General features: G+C 43.7%; 1 protein-coding gene across 9 annotated transcripts in view; it reads right to left on the bottom strand.

Annotated features, from left to right (window-relative positions):
• Positions 1–3,718, bottom strand: part of ZHX1 (zinc fingers and homeoboxes 1) — a 30,275-nt gene extending 26,557 nt beyond the window's left edge. For 6 of the 9 annotated variants that reach the window (XM_042463457.1, XM_042463449.1, XM_042463450.1 and 3 more), the window contains exons 1-2: positions 3,274–3,717; positions 616–774 (exon numbers count right to left, since the gene is read on the bottom strand). The gene's annotated coding sequence lies outside the window, so the exon portion shown is untranslated. Of the gene's footprint in view, positions 1–615; positions 775–3,273 lie in introns of all 9 variants that reach the window. The other 3 variants (XM_042463455.1, XM_042463451.1, XM_042463456.1) reach the window with 2 other exon arrangements.
• Between the last annotated feature and the right edge of the window lie 8,999 nt (positions 3,719–12,717).

Genomic DNA, 12,717 nt, shown 5'->3' on the forward strand with positions numbered 1-12,717 from the left:
ACAGAAGAGCGAATTGCAAAATACAGGAGAAATCACAAGAAGACAAAAATAAGGCAAGAAGCTGGGTCTGACCTAGAAAGCTTTAAAGCTCAGTATCTCCATATCCCATTCTGTCTCTTCTCTTATATCCTTCTTGTGATTGTCACAGAAACATAGGTAGCTGTCTTATACTGATTCAGACCATTACAGCATCTAGCCCAGGAATACTGTATCTGAGTGACTTCCCAATATTTCTTCCCTACCCTATCTGGAGAGCCTGGAGGTTTCCCATCAAAATATTAGCCAAGCCCAACCTGCCCAGCTTCAGAAGCCAGATGACAGTTGATATGTTCAGGGCATTACAATATCAATTATTTAAAGAGAAGGGGGATGTATTGATTGAAGAAAGGAGTAGGAAAGGAAAGCTGTGTAATAACTGGAGGAAGAAAAACTCACAATGGGAGAGGAAAGATATCTGGCCAGCGTAATTCTGAAAGGAAGAGATGAGTACAGGTTGGTGTGAGAAAAGGAGAAGATGAAAATGCTGCACTCAGTTTGAGACATGGCAATAGTTTTAGCTACCTGAAAAAACAAAACCAGCCCCAGAAAGTAAACCAGGTGTAGCACAAAAAGTACCTATCACTGTGTCCAGATGTTTCTTCAGAGGCATGCAACCTCACACAATTATACACTCATTTTAAGTCTCCTTAAAGACTCCAGTTCTTTATTTCCATCTCTTTCTGGGGGCAGAAGGAGGCTCATCTTCTACTGCATTTCCTCCAGGACAGTATTACTCTGAAAAATAAAATTATAAATGAACGTGGTTAGAAATGTTGTAGACATTGTTGTTATGTGCCTTCAATTCATTTCAACTTACAGCGTCCTTAAAGTGAACTTAGCACAAGGTTTTCTTGGCAAAATTTACTCAGAAGGGGTTTGCTATTGACTTCCCCAGATTCACCCAGCGGGTTTCCAGGGCTGAGCAGGGAATCAAATCCTGGACTTCCAGATTCCTAGTCCAACGTTCAAATCATGTGGCTCTTTGTTAAAGATTCCATCAGGTTAAAGAAAGCCATCTCTGTAGGTCAGAGTTGGGAATCCTTTCTCCAACAAAGGGCTGCTTCTCTCATGGGGAAATTTGATCAGAGAGAAAACAAAGTCAGTAGTGGTCACAGCCAAGCATGACAGTGGTCATGGCAGAGTTAGAATCAGAGAATCATAGAGTTGGAAGAGACCCCAAGGACCATCCAGTCCAATCCCTGCCATCCAGAAACTCACAATCAAAGCACCTCCAACATATGGCCATCCAGCGTCTGTTTAAAGACCTCCAAAGAAGGGGACTCCACTATACTCTGAGGCAGTATCTTCCACTGTCTAACAGCTCTTAATGTCAGGAAGTTCCTCCTAATGTTGAGATGGAATCTCTTTTCCTGTGGTTTGCAGCCATTACTCTGGTTTGCAACCTAGTCTTTGGAGCAGCAGAAAACAAGCTTGCTTCATCCTCAACATGACAACCCTTCAAACATTTAAACAGAGCTATCATTCATCCCTTAACCTTCTTTTCTCCAGGGCAAAACACATCCAGCTCCCTAAGCCACTCCTCATAGGGCATGGTTTCCAGATCTTTCACCATTTTAGTCACTTTGCACAGCACACACTCGTTCTCTCAGCACATTAAACTGAGGACCACAGGTTCTGCAGCCTAGTTGCAGGTTTGCACACAATTCTGCAACCACCTCATAATTACAGATCAATACACAATTCTGCAACCACCATATAGTGACCCAAAGAGAACACCTTGGCACAGTTCAAGTATACTGAGTCCCTGGAATCTGTAATACTGTAGGCCCTCCTTATTTATCAATGGATTCAGCCATCCACAGCTTGGAAATATTCCAAAAAAATATAAATTCCAAAAAACAAACCTTGATTTTTCCATGTGATATAAGGGACACCATTTTGCTATGCCATCATATTTAATGGGACTTGAGCATCCACGTATTTTATTATCCACGGGGGATCCTGGAACCAAACCCCAGCAGATAACAAGGTCCCACTGTACATTCATGATTTCAATGCACTTTTCTATATCAGCTAGAGAGTGGTATTCTGTAATTATTGCAGAACATGGCTTTAAATCTTTGCTTATCCATAACACTACATAGGCTTGGGCACATTACTCTCCTTCTGGTTTACCTACCCCCAGAAGGTTGTTATCAGCAAAACTAAGCTAGCCCCATGTGCGTCACCCTTAGACACAAATGTGCCAGATTTAATCCAGGTCACTTAGTTTCCCTCCAGCCACAAAACACACACAAACCCCCATCCCCTATGAGCCACTCCCTCGCATACATTTTTTTGGATGCATACCAAAATAAGGAGAGGGGAAAAGATTCATTCTTCCCAACAAGTAAGTTATTTTCCTAGCAGTGCATTTAAACAGTTAGTGGAGGACGAAATAATTTTGCAGTAAACATGCAAAATTTTGCATAGGACATGCTCAGACAAAAATGGGACAATAAGGAACATTACATAATAATATTAACAACAACAATAATGTAATTTGTATTTTGTACTACCAATGTAATTGTCCTATTTCAGGTTTAACATGGTATTGGATTGTTTGATGGTTGTATGCAAAAGCCTAGTTGGCTAATGTCAATAAATAAACTTGAAACTTGATCATAATATTCCATCACATGGCCTACATTTTGGCTAAACCTCATCCCACAGCTACACAATTCCCTAATTCCCTCTGAATCATCATTAAGGAGAGCAAACAATAGAAGCTAAAAAGCACTGATCAGAAAGCACAACAATAATAGTGAAAATTGCTTTTCTTCCCCATCATGACCAGTGTTTCCTTGCAATGACAAATTGCTTGAGTGTGTCTTTTAAAACAAGGAAACCCTTTCATTTTTCTTGCTCCAAAAGAGCAACAAAAATAAGGGGTGGGGACACCCAGAGTACCAAATTGGGGTGTTTTCCCCTCTACTTTGGAAATCTGTTTCTTTCCCTGCTGTGGCAAAAGAAATAAAAGCCCTTTAACACTGGAACCATGGATAACCAAGACCTCCCATGTATTCAGCTTCCCAGAAAGAAATAGCTTGAAACATGAATGTTGTGTACAAAGCAAAAAAAGAAATCTTGTGCATTTTCCTCTGCCAGTCCCCCCCCCCCCCTTGTTTCAAGTCATTTCAGAGCTGCAAGGGCTCCCCCATCCTTTGCATGCATTGCAACCTAACCAAAAAGGTTATTGCAAACATATATAGATAGATTTAAAAGTTCCCCTACCTTGCAATGAGGAGCAAGCTCTCTCTGCTTCTCCTTGTTCAGTACAAATCCGCCATCTTGCATTAAAAAAAAATCTACTGCACTTTTGGGGTGGGAAGGAGGAGGAGGAGGAGGAGGAGGAGGAGGGATGCTTTGTGAACTTTGAACCAGAAGCCAGCACTTTCTTTCTTTCTTTCTTTTGCAAAGAGGTCTGGAGGGGGAAGAGGTCTGATCCTCCTTTCTCTCTAAACAGTTTGGAAAGGGGAGATTTCAAGGCCCTCTCTCTCTCCTGACTCCAGAGGCTTTTGGAAAAGAGAGGAGGGTGGGGAGGAGGAGGAGGAAAGATCTCACAGAAACAAATTGCCAATGTGTGCAATTGCATGGCTCCCAGAGGCAGCAGCCAGCAGAGAAAGAAGCAGGAACTAGCATAACAAGGGAGGGAGGAGCCAAGGCAGACTCTCCAAAAGAGAAAGGCTGCCTCCCTCCCCTCTGCCCTTCCTTCCCTTTCCCAGAGTGGCAGCAGGAACTCCTAGGCAGAGGCGGAGACACGCTCCAATGTCTGCCAGGAAAAAAGCAAGGGGATACTAGCTCAGGGTCAGACCAGGGGTCCCCTCTTTTTCAGGACTCAGCTCCTCCATTAAGCCCTCTGCCCAGGAGGAGTTCCACAATCACAGAATCACAGATTTGGAAGAGACCACAAGGGTCACTAGCAGTTCCCTCAATCTCTGTATTGTGTACTTCCTTGCATCTCTATCTGTATTGCCCCACATCTCTTTGGAGTGTTTTCAGCTTTTATTTGGTCATGACCAACATTTCTTGAATGTCATGGAATCATCGAATCATAAGAGACTCCAAGGGTCCACCATTCCAACCCTCTGCCATGCAGGAACACCAATCAAATCCCTGTGACAGACTGCCTCCAGCCCCTGTTGAAAAGCCTCCAAAGAAGGAGACTCCTCCACTCTCCAAGGCAGCATATTCCAAATGTCCTACACTTTGTGGTGACATCTGGTCACCTTAACACTGGCCGGGAGTTTCAAACGAAGATCAACCTGTCCTTGGTGTTGTTAGCTGCTCTCAAATCCATCTGCACCAGGACCTATCACACACTGGGTTTTTTGAGCCAGAACTAGGGTGAGTGCAAATTGAGTGATGCGGATTCACGTCGTAACGTCATTGTATTACACCTGGTTGCTTTCAATGGAGCCCCTTCCGTGGGGCTTCCAGGGGCTTCCGAACTGAATCCTTCCTGGCTCCTCATTTTGCGAGTGTTGCTAATAAGTGTATTGACGGGATTCGCATCGAGGCTGGGTTCGAACACACTGCGGATTGGTCTGGTGTGGAATTCCAATCTGCTGATGCTCTTGAACACCACGCAAGACCCCCGGTTGCAATCTCCATGATGCCCTGCTGGCATTTTGCCCCATTTGCTTCCGGTGGCCCTTTCTGCTTCAGGGCAACTGGGGCTCCATTGGGGCTCTCCCTCTCCTCTTCTCCTTCCTCACTGCACCTTCTGGCAGAGCCCACCTGGCCACCAGCGCTCTCTCTCCCCTCCTCCTGCCTCCCTGCCTCTCTACACAACACACACACTCACATATAACATACACATCAGTCAGGGGATGATGGGATAGATCGCTGGGCCCAGGATCAGGAGGCAGAGGCAGTCAGGGGATGATGAGGTCGCGTGAGGAGTTTGGCGCCATTTTGGGCGAAAAAATGGCGCCACCCATTTTTTGCCCAAAATGCTGCCGCCCAGAGGCGAAGCCTTGCGCGACCTCAAATAGGTCGCGCGAGACTTCGGCTCCAGGAGCCCCGATGCGGCCGTCGGAGCCCTATTCGAGGGTCCGGCGACGGCATCGGGCCTCCAGGAGGCCCAATGCCACGCCGGGCCCTCGAACAGGGCTCCGACGGCTTCAGGGAGACTGGCATGAAAGGCCCGCTGAAGCTCCGATGGCTTCAGGGACACTGGTATGGAAGGCCGCTGAAGCCGTCAGAGCCCTTTCGAGGGCCCGGCGACGGCATCGGGCCTCCTGGAGGCCCGATGCCGTCGCTGGCACCCTCCAAACAGGGCTCCAGCCGCAGCAGTGGACCTCTGGAAGGCCCAATGCTGCCATCGCAGCCCGTTCGAGGGCTCCGGCAGTGGCAGCGGGCCTCCTGGAGGCCCGATGCCGTCGGTGGCGCCCTCCAACAGGGCTCCAGCAGCGGCAGCGGGCCTCCAGGAGGCCCGGTGCCATCACTGGGGTCCTCCAAGAGGCTTTTTGCCGGCTCGACAGGGCCTGGGGCCCCATCAGGGGCCTGCAAAGATGGGGAGGCCTGGCCCCCGGAGGGTGAAACTCCACCCCCGGCACGTGGCTCCGCCCCAGAGGGTGGAAGCTCCCCCCTGGCATGCGGCCCCGCCCCGGAGGGTGGAAGCTCCACCCCCGGCATGCAGCCCCGCCCCCGGAAGGTGGAAGCTCCACCCCCGGCTTCAGCCCCCCAGTCGCCTGAGGGACAGCAACCTGGCCCCCGGCCCAAAATGTTGCCTACTCCTGGCTTTGTAAATCGCTTAGAGACTACTTTGTTCTATGAAGTGAATGAAATAAAAGTAAATACTATTTTTGTGGCAACCCCATTGGCAAAACCACGGGGTCGCGACCCTCTCTCGGATAGCAATGCTCATCAAGATTGAGATGTGACAGTTCTGCTGGCAAACCACAGAAATGTGACCCTCTCTCAAGATGACAATGCTTTATCCTAATCAGATAGATAAGCCATGCTGACTTAGCTGGTCTTCACATCCTGCTCCACTGCAAAAAGGGCACGTAACCTAGCAACTGATGTAAGGCAAACAACGGACTAATGTAAGCAAAATGACAATAAAGCCCAGGCCAAAACCTGGCTGAGGAAGCTTGTGAGGAGGCTTGTGAACCCCACTCTCGTCTCTGCGTCTCCTTGCTGCGACAATTTTTATATATAAATTTGCAAAAGCAAATCTTGATTTTGCCATTTTATATAAGGGACACCATTTTCTATGTCATTGTATTTAATAGGACTTGAGCATCCAAGGATTTTGGTATCCATGGGGGGTCCTTGAATCTAATCCCAGCACATACCAAAGGCCATCTGTACCTGTTGCAAGCTTTCAAAGGTCCACTGGCCTCTTCATCAGGCAGATTTCTTGAATTACAGTTCATCCTTTAGAAATAGGGCCCAAGAATCCAAATGCTTTGAAGGTCCAGATCCTGTCTGATCATGGAAGCTAAGCAGGGTCAGCCCTGGCTAGCACATAGGAGAGACTATCATGAATATCAAGTGTTTCTAGGCTATATTACAGAAGACGACAGTGACTAAGCCACCTCTTGAATTTTCCTGGCCTAAGAAAACCATATGAAATTCATGGGGTCGCCATAAGTAGACAGGCAACCTGAAGGCAAAGTCACAGGGAAAAGTGAACACAACAAACAGAAAAGTTCTGAGTGTGAACAGTTTTCAGTGTCTCTTTCTGGAGTGTTAGAAATTTGGAGTCTGAAGAAAAAATTATTTGCGGGTGGAGGGAGATTCTTATCGAAGGGACAATGCCCTCATTTTACCCCCCACCCACCCACCCACCCCTTATAACTACACCCTTGAGGTTCCCCCTCTCCTAGGTTTTCAAATAATTTTATTCTGCTTTAGTAAAAAATAGCAAATGTATTACATTATCTGTTAGGTTGAAAAAGCCACAAAATGCTTATGTAGTGGGAGGAAATGATAAAAAAAGGCTAAGAACAGTGGGAACAGTCCTTTGCATTTATGTAAAGAAGAGAGAATCACCACTCAGCACATGAAAAGACTCTCTGCAGTGCCATAGCTTCTGAATCAACAAAATGTTATGGTCACCATGTGGATGCGAAGGAGGATGGTCACGGATATACTGATTTCACTTGGGCAGTCAAGGAGTTCCAAACATCACAACACATGCCTTGTGACTGAGGTCTCACATGATTATTTATTTAAAACATTTGGATGAAACTAAAAGTTCATATCATACAAAAAATTGTAATTAAACTAAAAATACAGGCATAGCTGAGTTAGCAAAGCCTCTGTCTAAGAAGCTCCTTTTTACACCGTCTTTTTACACCCCAGCTCCCCCTCCTTCCCTCTTTGCCCTCTATCTAGGTAGAAGCTTATTTTATTTTTAAACCATTTTAATTAAATTTTTCATTTGTATAAAAAAAAACGCTCAAAGCATTATACAAAACATAACACACTTACACAATATAACATAATATACAACATAATATAACTGATTACATGGTATAACATAACATAAAAAACATAACACTCAGTTTCCTTCTTGATTCTCTTTGAATTCTTGATACTTGTTCTAGTTTATCTAACTTCAGTTTCTTTCTTATCAGTTTGTCTCCATATTATATATACTTTTCCTCTTTATTTCTTAATTCAATCAAAATTCAATTTGTCTGCTTATATCTGTCCTTTCGCTTACTCCAAACCAATAGTCATATGTGCACCCCCTCCCTTTTTAAATAATTGATTAATGGCTCCCAGTCTCCCTTAAATTTATATATTGATTTATTTTTTAACAAGTGCATAAAACAGGAAATCGTGAGTGAAATAGGAAATGTGTAGGTAGACAAGGAGCCATCAAAGAACTAGACAAGATCCTAAAATGTAAGGATATACGCCTGAACACTAAAGTTCGAATTGTCCAAGCCATTGTATTCCCTAAGGGGTTTTTTTTGGGGGGGGGGGGGTTTCAGGCTTTGTGGCCATGATCTGGAAGAACTTATTCCTGGAGGGGCACCAGAACATGGACTCATAACCCAAAAAACCCACAAAAAAACTAGGAATACTGGCCATGAAAGCCTTCGACTTCACATTGTATTCCCTATTGCCATGTCATATGAGGGTTGGACAGTGAAGAAAGTGGATAGATAGAAAATCAGTTTATTTGAGATGTGGTTCTGGAGAAGAGTGCTGAGGATACCATGGACAGCTAAAAAGACAAACCAATGGGTCCTTCACTAGATCAAGCTTGAATTCTCCCTGGAAGCCAAGATGATCAAACTGAGGCTGTCACTTTGAACACATTATGAGAAAGCACAATTCATTAGAAAAGACAATAATGCCAGGAAATGTAAAAGGCAGTAGAAAGAGAGGAAGACTGCATGCCGGAAGGTATTAATTTACAAGATGTGAGCGGAGGAGCTAAAGACGGGTCTTGGAACAGTCTCACTTATGAGTTGAGGTTGACTCAAAGTCAGTTAACAAACAACAAAAGGTAGAGGCATTAGGGAAATAAGGTTTATTTTTTAACCTCTGCTGGCTATGACTTAGGCCTGTTACAGACTGCCAAAATAAAGCTGCTTCGGGTCTCTTTGGAAGTTTGCTATTTAAATGATGCATGGGTCCTAAGAGTCCGGAGGTTGCGCCAAAGCCACACTCCATTCCTAAGCACTGGAGTGCAGCTTTGGTGCAGCTTCCGGATTCTTAGGATGCATGCATCATTTAAATAGCATACCTCCAAAGAGACCCAAGGCAGCTTTATTTTGGCAGTCTGTAACAGGCCTTAGTCTCCTGTAACTTCGTAACCTAAAGTAACTCCTAAAGTAAGGTGCCTTCATGATGAGATATCATTATTATTATTATTATTATTAAACTTTATTTATAAAGCGCTGTAAATTTGCACAGTGGTCTACATACTGAGTATACAAAAATAAAACACAAATTACAAACCTGCCCAAGGCATACAATCTAAGAAAACAAAAATAACAACATTAAAACATCATAAAAGATGACAAACACAGATACATATTAATAATCGTTCAATCAACTTGTGAGGTGGCAATAGCAATAGCAGCTTCATGTATACAGTATACCACTTCATAGCGCCTAAGCAGTCTCTATGTAAATCGCTTGTTTAGAATAAAGTTTTCCTTTAAAGATCTCCTCCCCTCCTACACTTTCACATTACATGTATAACCCTTCATTCCTTGTTAGATTAAGCTTTCACATTTTAGTACATTAACTGAAAGCATGTTCCCTCAGGCAATATAAATGTTCTAAAATATGTAACGGTTCATTCACACAAGCAAATGAGCACTTAATTCTGCAGTCATATTAAGTAAAGAGGAATAGTTGCATATACTGTACTCACATCAACCGAGGCATCCGGGGAAATGTGGCTTCACCTCACCAGACAACAACGTGCCTTATTCAGTCCGACCATTGGTCCACCTAGCCCACTCTTCCCTTTGTTGTTGTTGTTGTGTGCTTTTCAAGCCATTTCTTACTTATGGCGGTCCTAAGCCATAAAACCCACTGGGTGACCTTTGCTAAGTTACACTTTCAGCCTCAGAGGGATGGCAATGACAAACCGCCTCTGAAGAAATCTTGCCAAGAAAACCCTGCAATAGGGTTGCCATAAGTCAGAAACAACTTGGAATGCACACAACAACAAAAGGCAGACCTATTTTCTCAGCAAGATTTGTTCAGGAGTTTGCATTTGCCTTTCTTTGAAGCTGAGAGTGACTTGCTCAAGATCAAACAGTGGGTTTCCACGGCCAGGCAAGGAATCAAACCCTGGTCTCTGGAGCCATAGTCCATTGCTCAAACCACTACAATACACTGACCCTTACTCTTTCCTAGCTTTACTTTAAAGTACCAGGCATTGAACGTGGGCCGTCAAAAAGGAGGCTCTCCATATATTGGATAGCAAGTCCCAGCATTAACACTGGATATGCTGGCAAAGTCTGAAGTCTAACATACCTCATCTTTGTTGTTGTTGCTGTTGTTGTTGTTGTTGTTGTGTGTCTTCAAGTTATTTCTGACTTATGGCGAAGCTCTCACGGTGTTTTCTTGGTGAGATTTGTTCAGGCTTCCCATTACCTTCCCCTGAGGCTGAGAGCTTGTGACATATCCACAGTATACTCATCTTACATGGTTAGAAATGTCACACAGGCTGCATCTGCACTGCAGAAATACAGTGGGCCCTTGCTATCTGCTGGGGTTTGGTTCCATTTATACCAAAATCTGTGGATGCTCAAGTCCCATTAAATACAATGGCATAGTGTCCCTTATATAAAATGGTGAAAACAAAAGTTTGCCTTTTTGAATTTATATATTTAAAAAAAATACTTTAAAGCCATGGATGGTTGAATCTGTTGATATGGAGGGCCAACAGTAATGAAGCCATGACACTGCTTTAACTGTCATGGCTTCAGTGCTATGGAATTCTGATTTAGAGTTTTATGAGATATTTAGCCTTCTTCGTCGGATCTCTCATGCTACAACTAACTAAAAATCCCAGGACTCCATAGCATTGAGCCATGGCAGTTAAGGTGGTGTCAAACTGCATTATTTCTGCAATGCAAGTGCAGCCACAGAAGGTCTTAGTTACTTACTGACTGGAGGCCTCTGTTGGTCTCTGTTATTTTGACCATATAGAATATAACAGGGAACTTGTCATGGACCACTTTTGCTTCTTTTGAAGGCAAAATTGGAATACAAACAAATGGTAAGTCTCTTTACAAGGTCTGAGATGCCCAGTAAGATACAGGTTTTGAAACCTGGGACCATTTTTAGGAGCAATTAAAGCTGATCCTGACAGCATAAGCCAAACCTGATCCATTGTTAAGACTGATACCCCATGACTGTAATGAGGGATGCTTTGATTTGGATTTCCTGCATGGCAGGGGGTTGGACTGGATGGCCCTAGTGGTCTCTTCCAACTCTACGATTCTATGATTCTATGTGTCACAGGATTTACAGAGACTGATCCAATGTTATCTTGAAATTGTTCCTTTGTCCTGAACCTAGCATGGTATTTTTCAACTTGTTCTGTTTCTGAATCCAATAATGAAACAAGCCAGAGGCCAGTCTAGTCAATATTTCTTCTCTCAAAGCAGCCCAAGCCCTAAGAAAACCCAAAAGTTGGAAATGAGGGCAATAGCTACCATGCTGTCCAGATCGCTTTCTTAATGACTCTGAAAGTTTGGAATTGACTGCAACAAACATCATTCTACATTGAACAGCATTTTCCATTGCAATTCCCATTCAGTTTGGAGAGATGGTTTTGCTTGTTTTTACTATCCTGAAATATCTGATACCATTTACAGATCATCTCCCGACTCTCTTAACTCAATTATGAACAATTTATTTTTTAAAAAATCATTGATCTCCTAGAGATGCTCAGCTCAGAGGATCATTCCATTATGAGAACCAACTATTTATTCCTGCTCCTTGGTCTTTTAACCAAGATTTGACCCCTTTTCCCAGAAATATGTTTGCTCATGTATTACTGAAGGACTCTGTCAAAAGTTTTTGTGGGTTTTTGGGGCTATGTGGCCATGTTCTAGAAGAGTTTCTTCCTGACGTTTTTTTAATAATAATAATAATAATAATAATAATAATAATAATAATAATAATTTATACCCTGCTCTTCAGCCAAAAGGCTATCAGAGCGGCTTACAGTTTGTTAATTAGGCATTTTGCCAGCATCTGTGGCGAAACGTCAGTAAGAAACTCTTCTAGAACATGGCCACATAGCCCCAAAAACCCACAAAAAATTTTGGATGCTGGCCATGAAAGCCTTCGACTTCACTCTGTCAAAAGGTCTTATCTACATGTTTACTGACATCCCCAGAATACTCTAGACATGACTTACCTATGCAGAAATGTTGATTTTTCTTCAGCAAAACTTAATACTTATCTTTTTTCAAAAATTAATTTTGGTCCAAAACACACTGCAGAAATACTCCAGTTTGAAACTGTTTTAATTGCAATGACTCAGTTAATTTTGTAGCACTGAACCAGGGCAGTTAAAGTAGTCTCAAACTGGATTGTTTCTGCAGTGTATTTTGGACCTTTATTAATGTAATTTTATACTTGATTATGATCTTTAACAACTTTCCACCAATTATAAGCCAGCCTGTAATCTCGTGTACTACTTCTTTGCAACACTGGAGTTAAATTGGCCCCTTTCCAGTTCTGAGGTTTGAATAAAGGCTCATCTTAGGGACATTTTTATTGATGAGAAATTTGACATTTGACTTTGTAACATCAGCACTATGGGGCTATACAGATGGGTGGCATCAGGGACGTAGCCAGGATTTTAGGAAGGGGGGGGCAACCGCCCCTTTACTGGCTGTAATGGGGCTGCAGCAACCACACACTGCAGTCCCAATCCGGCCTCCAGAGCACAAAAATCAGCTCCTTTTTGTGCTCTCCAAGGAGTGTCATAGCTGCGACAGCATGGCTTTATGACACCCCCTTTGGCGCTCCATTGTGTAGATGCAGTGCCAGTTATCATGGCGCACACAGTGTAGACCGGCACATGCCAAAATGGCACCCTGGAGGCAGGGCTAGGGCATCCAGTGTGCAGATGCTGCGCCCTGGATCTGCCCACAGGCCGGCACAAAGTGCCGGTCTATATAGGCTCTGTGTCTCACTTCTTCAGATTCCTCTCCTAAAAATGTTCAGGCC

Source organism: Sceloporus undulatus, chromosome 4 (genome assembly GCF_019175285.1).
Source record: "Sceloporus undulatus isolate JIND9_A2432 ecotype Alabama chromosome 4, SceUnd_v1.1, whole genome shotgun sequence".
Taxonomy (NCBI): domain Eukaryota; kingdom Metazoa; phylum Chordata; class Lepidosauria; order Squamata; family Phrynosomatidae; genus Sceloporus; species Sceloporus undulatus.